Below are 8,725 nucleotides of genomic sequence, written 5' to 3' on the forward strand. Positions count from 1 at the left end.
CTTTTATAACCCCATAAATAGTCTGAATCCCTTTTTGACTTGTTTAGGACCCCAAATTCCAAAAGTCTTCATTTTTTCTTAAACTTCGTGCCCAATCAAACAGGTTCACATAAATTGGAACGAAGGGAGTAGATGAATAAATATATGTTCACATAACCGAACAACATACGGATACCTAGCAGTGTCAATAATTCGATTCAGTCGGTTATTTTATAAAATTTGTAACCAATTTTTTGGTTATTCTCTTATGTATAATCAAAATTAGACTTTCTGAAATCATCTCAATCATGTCGGTTTCTCTTCGGTACCAGTAAGGTTCAGATAATTTTTGATTTTTTTAATATCATGTAAAAATCACTAGTAGAAGTAGAATGCAATAACATACGTACTTTTATAAGACTTCGCAAAACTCTATAGACATGTTTACTGTTTAAAAGGTGATGAATTAAGAAAATATGAAAGATGGCAAGCATATAGATCTATCAACTATTCTATAGCAGTGTAAAAGAAAATAAGAAAAGACAAAAAAAAATATAAATCACATGAATGGAAAGATATTAACCAAGCTAGGACTAAAGAATAAAGTCTATAGAGGATTAAATATTCAAAACGTTAAATCTAAATCATACGAAAGGAAACTTATTCAATACATAGTAGTTTGCTACTCATAATCTCTAGAATACCTTGTGTCTTGCTAGTGAATATGCTAGAAAAAATTTAATTTCAATAGGAGTAGCATATTTGAGAATCATGATTTTGAGTTTAATTACTTGTTGGTTTGTAACCATTTTCATACTTCCAAAGCCTAAGAAAAAATTTAATGCTTTATTATTTTTAAACTTAGTATACAAATATATTTTTGACATGTAAATTTATTCGATATGGCTCAGTATTTTTTCGGTTTATTTTTATAAAATAAAAGACCTACCCTAATTATCGGTACGATTATAGAATTATATAAAAACTTGCGATTTTATTAAAAGAAACCTGAAAAACGGTTCAATACAATATGATTCAATCGGTTTAGTCGATTTTTAAATATCCATTGACACCTCTACGGACACTAATTTCTTCCTTTTCTTTTGACTTTATTTGAGTTTTGAGTACTCTTTCCTTAGTTACCACATCAGAGGCTGATTTAGGAATTAACAGGGCAAATATATATATATGCTCATTTATCTTAGACTGAAAATGCATAAGACAAAAGTTTATTCACACTCGTGTTTAGAATTGGTATTAATTTAGCATAGTCAAGCAATAAATTGAGGTAATAATACTTATTGATTTATTATGATTACATGTCATATACTTCCTCCGTCCAAGATTACATATCCACTATTGACTTAGCACACATCTTAAGAAATAATAAAAAATATGATAGAGATTTTTACCTTCTATAGAAAAGGTTAACATCTTATTTATTTTAAATAAATATCATTTAAAAAAATTATATTCTATAGATACCTTTTAAGGTTTATAGCAAAATATTTAATTTTAGTTACCTCCTAGTCCAAAGCCAATAAATACACTATCAGTTACGCTATTTTTTTTTCTCTCTACTTTGATACATCCCATTCTCTTCCCCCATTCCCTGAAAACACGATGCTCAATCTCAAAATTCCTCTCACCTACATCACCTACCATTATTCAAAAACAATTCTTTTGCCTTTTTCTCTTCTTGTATTTCTCAGTGTTTTCAATTCAATTATCAAGAACGCAAATACAAAGAAGATCATACACGTGAATTCGGAGATCTCAAGACCGGCTGCCGGAGGTCGCTGTTATTTTGTAACAGTTAATTGCGACGTCGTTTCATGCCTCAAGGGACTCGTGTTCCACTTTGGCTTGCTTCACTACTGTTATCTACAAATCAAGGAAACATGCCTCATTTTAAAGATTGTTATGTTCAAGATTCTCACCAACAATCTTTATGCCAATAAAATTGATTTTCTCCTCCCTCCCTTTCTCTGTCCCTTGTTTCCTTGATTTGTAGATATATTAATTATCAGTCAAAACTGATTCTTGTGCAAAGCCCCCATCCCATTATAATAGATGCACTGATTCTTGAAGATTACTATGTTCAAGATTCTCACCAACAACAGCAGCCGCCGACATTAAATTGATTCTTGAACAGCAGCCGCCGACATATAATCCGGTTGGTTTGTTCTTGAACAAAGACGATGAAATTTGGGGTTGAGCAACTTGATTTTCCGTTAATATATTTCCATGTATTTCATTGTATTCATTGTCTTTTTTTTCATTGTAATTCAATGTGTCTCGTTGTATTCCATGTATTTCATTGTATTCACTATCTTTTTTCTCATTATATTTCAATGTATCCGTTGTATTCTATGTATTTCATTGTATTCACTGTCTCTCTATATGCCATGAATGTATTCATAAGTTTTTTTAATTATATAATTTATGTATTCAGATGTATTATATAATTTCTCTGAAGATTGCTATGTTTTTGGGGTATTTTTCGGTTGAGAATCTTTTTTGTAACTGAAAATACAAAATTTGTGTGTTATAATTGAGTTTGTTGAGTTATATTAGGAGTCTATTATGTTAATTGATTCACTTTCCATTTTAAAATAGTGTAATCCCCTATTTCATGCCGTGAATACAGTCGAATACAATAATTTGTCCAACTGTAATCCCATGTTTCACTCCATGAATACACTCGAATACAACAACTGATTAGCTGGACTTCCCTGATTAACGCCTATTTTTGCTACTGTATTCATGAATACAATAGCTTAAATACATCAAATACATCTTATAACCACATAAAATGTATCTATAATCCGTAATATAGCAAATGGTATCTATAAATGGCTAATTACTACTAAAAGATAGTGATTTATGAAAATTTCCCTAATTTTATTATATCACTCTTAATTATTATCAATGGAAAACTAACTTTGACTATTATAAATCCGAAATGTTGGGAAATGATAAAGTTAAAATAGGTATAAAATGGTAAATTATTTATTTTTCAAACTGGATAAGTAAAAGTGGACAACTATTTTAGTATTGTTTACCCTCAAAATCAGATAACAATTAAATTTATAAGTGGTTTTAAGGATACGCGGATTAATTTGATACAAAACAATAAATTGAGTTAGATTGAACAAACAAAGATGAAATAAATTCAAACCACACGAGAAGGATAATTCCAGCCTTAGTGAAATATTCACCTTCGATCCGGGCTCGCAATGGCCAGCACTGATGAACAAGGAAAAGAGTTAATAACGGAGAAAATAATAATCATATATTGCTTTGGAATGTGTGTTACAATGTGCTTCATGAATTATCATACCATCTTTATATAGTGGGGGAATCCTATTCCAGGTATAACTCTACAAAAGGTTAAAAAAATCTTCTATTTAACTGATTACCGGTTCTTCATCGATACGTGCCAATATCCACGCTGTGATATCAGGTCCGTCGCGGATATTACGGCCTTCTGTTGGTCATGCTTGATTGTCCGATAATATTTTTCGATGTTGTTCAGGGCTAAGACCAATCCCGACTACGACCCCGATATTTCCGAGGGCGGGCGTCATGCCTCCGGACTCTGACTCAACAAGGCCCTTGCCTCGATTTCAGTCCTGTGTCTGTAGACATGTGATTTTTGACCCTCCCCAAGATTTCACCCATTTTAGCGTAAAATATTTAATTTAGACCTAATATCGATATTTCAATTAGTTTTGACTCTTTACTTTATTTTATTAAAAAATAAAAATTACAAAAATATCTCTTCTTTTTAGTTGCTTTAGTTTATTACTTTTCGTAAAACTAAAAAATACAAAAAATAGTACCTTATTTTTATGTTAATATGATATTTGAAAATACAAAAAAAAAAAGGTTTGTTCTAACGATTAGTCTTATCTTAATAGTTATTTTATTTAAGTAGGATCAATTGGTAAATGAGGTCTTATTTTTAGTCTTGTTCACGAAGAAAGAATAAAATTTGGGCTCAAACAACCCATTTTAAGCTTAATTTTCGGACCTAGCCCATAATTCCTAGGTTCATACCCCCTAACCTAAATATAACCCTAAACCTATAAAAAAAGAAACTAACCTAGAAACCTGGAGACTTGAGCAATCAGCCGATTTGGACCTTAGGAGAACCCCATGAGATCTATCTTCTTCATCACACAAAAAAGAGCAACTAAAACAAGGAACGATCCTTTTCTCTTCAGCATCTACACTCAAAAGAGAGCAGCCACACCCCCAATCGAGAGCTCACCCAACTCCTTCAACGAAAGTCCAGTATCTGACTTGCTAATTAATTATGCTTCCTTTTGAGTCTGACGCCTCCCTTTCAACTAATAAATCCAATCATTCCATTTCACTCCCTTCACACTCGATTTCCCATCTGCAATAACAATAACCAAAACAGGAGCTGTTGAATACAGCATAGTTCAGAACCTGCTTTTACGCCTTAGAGAATCTTGTCGTTCGATCTCAGAGAAGCTAGAATAGAAAACGCTAGGATAAATCAGAATTTTGGGGTTGATTCGAATGCCGATCGAGGTCTTGTTCGTGGTGCTGATAAAGTTTCAGATTGCAACTCTATTGTTGCTGTAGTAGCTGTTATTCGAGTTTTCTAGAGGTCTTTTTGATGAAATAAAGAAAGTTTATCGCGCAAAGGTCCATTCTTATACTTATTTTACCTTCATTTCCTTTTGCTAGTTTACTGAATGGTTTTTTCTCAGCTGTTATTCTGTTTATATTTCATTATGTAGTCCTAGTTAACTTGGTCCATTTTGCCGTGGGTTGTCTTATCGGATTCATGTTTGAGCTCACCCTTTACTACTTGGTGTGGATACATGTTGATTTGCCACCTTCATTCTTTAGATTTAATACATATGAATCATGTTAATTTAAAGGAAGTTTAGGTTGGTAGTAGTTGTTTGTAATTATTCATGTTACTGTTTATTTCCTTAGTTGTTGGGATGAAAACTTTAGTGTTAGTTCATGAACCGGAATTAGCAAATGGAAATTCATTACACGAACGCTGCAATACCTTATAATTCAATTGGAAGCTTTATGGATATTTTTTAGAGGTGTTACATATGACCATGTAAATTATATATATTTTCCAATCCTCCATATGGTCAGGAGAGTTTATACCCATCGATTAGTACCAATCCATACAAATTTGGGTACTCCGAAGCAGGTAGTTTCTCGTATTATGAATATGGTCATGAATATGTGGTTAATGATCATGTATCTGGAATCGAGGATCATGATAGACATATAGAGAACCCTTCAACCGCTACGGGTTGTGAGCACGTGATTTTTGCTTCACGAAAACTACTCCAAAAGAAAACAAAATTCTCTTGGTGTGCAATTTTTAGGATTTACGTGGCATTTTTGGATAATTATTGGTGTTTTTGTCTGTGAATGTTTATCCTGTTTTAATTAATTAAAATAAAAAAATATATATATGTTGCACGCATATTTAGGATTTGATTGTGCGATTAGGAATTAATTAAACCATAATTTGGTTTTTAAAAGAAGAAAAATATGCATTTAAAGTGTGCCATCGTGTGATTTTTTTTTTTAACTTGTGTGATAATTGTTGTTGAGAGTTAATATTTTGTAGTTTAATTTTGGTTTTACAGTTTTATTTTTAGAATTTTTGTTAAGTTGTTAATTAAAAGAAGAAAATGAAAAGAGTAGAAAATAAAAGGCAAATCGGATCTGGGCCAAAATTTAAACCAAAAATCAGGCCCAAACATTCAAAAGACCCGGTCCAATCCAGTTCAGCCTCTGCATAATTGAAAACGACGCTGTATTAACACTTTCCATCTGGACCGTTGATCAAATAGATCTAACGGTCCAGTTCAGTTCTTTCATTAAACCAAACGACGTCGTATGGTTGTATTTGATCAGGACCGTTCATTGTTTTTGATCTAATGGCTCCCAGGCCTTCCTTCATGGCCCGACCCACTCCCATCTGAGACTGATCCAAACCCCCCTATTTAAACAAAACGACACCGTGTAGTTTAAACCCCTTGATCTTGGCCGTTGATCTTAATTGATCTAACGGCTAGGATCAAAATAACCCCTCCGTATAGAAGGCCAATCCTTACCCCATACCCCCAAAGCCATACCCCCCCCCCCCACCTTCGTCTCTGATCTTCAGAGACCAGACATGTCTGCCACCTCTAGCCACCATGCACCGCCCACCGGAAATCGCCTCACGGCGGTTCCGGTGGTCCAAACGACCCCAAAATTACACCATAGCTTCCCCACGACATCCTCTTTCCAGATCTGGTAATAGTTTACCTCAAATCCATTCCCAATGTCTCGAATCTTCAATCAAAGAGTCCGTCTGAGACCTCACTTGTTCCGATGACTACCAAATTAACACTCCTAAGCCATCTGACCACCCTCATTACAAATCCAGTACCCGTTGGCTTCGAATCTTCCCGGAACTCCTCGAATCTTCGTTTGAAGATTCGAGCCAAACATGAACCTACCCCGATCCGTTCCAAATTCATACCAGGTGACCCCCAGACCTCCCTCACCCCTAAACCACCACTAGTTCCCTTCAAATCTGCCTAGAAACGTTCGAACCCTAAATCGAAAAAAACGGAACCCTAGAAATTCCAAATCATGGAATCCGTCCAAATTAAGTGAGGATTTGGGGTTTAATCGACCTTAATCAAAGTGTTCTTAGTTGAGAACACTTCGACTAAGGTCTGTTCGACCTCAAAATGTCCAAATCCGAGTTCGAGCCTGGGTCCGTATAGTTCTGAGGTTCTGAGGTATTTTTCTTTTTCCTTTATTTTGTATTTATGATTTTTCTATCTATGTATTTGTTTAGTTTAGTTTTATTGATTCCCCATGCTTTTTTCAATTCATCTTCTCATCTCCACTAGACCTTTTTATTTGGTCCAATTCTGGCATTGCTTCTGTTTGCTGTAATTGTTATGAGTTACAATATGTGTAATCGATTGAATAAGTGTCGTCGATTAGTCTGGCATGCTGAATGTTAGATTAACATGATAATAGTCTGAGTTTTGGTTCATGCTTGCCTGTTTCCCTTCCTGCCTCGTTTGTGTTCTAAGGTTGTATTAAAATGAGCCCGTTGGTATATTTTGAACTTAGAATTGAGCCTATTGGTATAGTCAGTTCATTGAACTGAGTTTATTGGTCATTAGTTATCTTGAACCCGTCAATACCCTTAAAGCCCCGTTGACTGTTTCTTCTTGTGTATTTCAATCTGATTAAGGCATATGCTCAGCGAGTTGATTCTAGCTTTCATTTTTTATCCCACCTTCCATTTTCTTTTGTGCTGCCATGAACCCTTAATGCCATAGCTTGAATGACTAACTGATTTGAATAGCTTAGAAAGGTTCAGTGCACAAACTGGTAGGGCAGTAGTTTCAGGACCTTAGGGGGTAGTTTGGGAATTGAAAATAGGAAGAGATGGGTGGTTTAAGTGCTCTGTCCACTAATTATTAAAATACCATTAGGCTAATGAATTGATTAGTATTAATGGGAAACAAAAAGGGAATGGGGGGCTGATAATAAGGAAAAGTTTGCCTTAGTGGGATTTAAAGTGAAAAATCAAATTTTAGTGGGAAAAAATCTGACTTGAATAAGGAAAGGGGCCGGGCACTAAGTTTGAAAGGAGGATGGTTGTATAAAAAGGAGATTGAGGACCGAATTTGAGGAGGAGACTTTTCAGAACAAAACAAAAAAAGAGAAATTTCTGGAAAAAATGAGGGAATTGGAGAGTGAGAATTGCAGAGAGAGAACTAAGAAGAAGAGTGAATGAAAACTGAAAACATTCATAGTTCAAGTTAAAAACTTGCTGGATTTTATCATCAAAATTCAGTAATTTTTAGAGTTGAATAGGCTGAATTTTAAACACCTAAAAGTTCAGTAATTGGAGAAAGTTAAAAGAGAGGGTTGAGAGATAAAACAAAACTGAAAAGTGAAGTCTTTCTTCCATTGTTGAAAATCAGGATTGTTCCTTGCATCTTTTGTATTTCTGAGTACATCCTGGTTTTGTTCTAATTGCTGAATATTTCTGGGGTTTAGCTGAGGTTCCATGTGTTTTTTTTGAGCTGTTATTTCCCGTTCTGCATTGTTTTGTATTGGTGCTGTTTCATTGAGTATTCTTGGGACTCCACTGTTGGTTTTAAAAGCTGTCACTGAGTTGTTCTGCTATACTGCTGTTGTTGTTTTGCTGTTGCTGTTTTGCTACTGCTGATCTTCCTTTTCTCCCATTATAAACATTTCCAGGTACATACTTCTGAAACCATGTGTTGATGTAAGCTTAAAGTTGAAGCGGAAGTTGAAATGAACTGAGAAATGCATGTTTGCCTGCTTCATAGTATCTATGTTCAAGATGTAGCAATAGGGCAAAATGATAGGAAGATTGTATTTGTTTAGGCTCATTCCAATTGTATTTATTTCATGTGAATTGGAACATACTCGAACTAATGTGGACTGTTAAATCGTATGCTGTTGGACTAATTAAATGTATTTCCATATGTTTAACAATTTAGTTTGGTTTAGCTGATGATGATAGTATAACGAAGAATCTCAATAGGCCTATGTACATATTCCGTTGAATCTTTGGACTGTTCAAACTTGATATGGCCCGGTCCCATTTGATTTTAAGATAAACACGTATTTTAAGAAACGTTTCAGACTGCGTCAGCTAGTACCCATGGATTAGCTATTAATGTCATTT

This window comes from Nicotiana tabacum, chromosome 8 (genome assembly GCF_000715075.1).
Source record: "Nicotiana tabacum cultivar K326 chromosome 8, ASM71507v2, whole genome shotgun sequence".
NCBI classification, from domain to species: Eukaryota; Viridiplantae; Streptophyta; class Magnoliopsida; order Solanales; family Solanaceae; genus Nicotiana; species Nicotiana tabacum.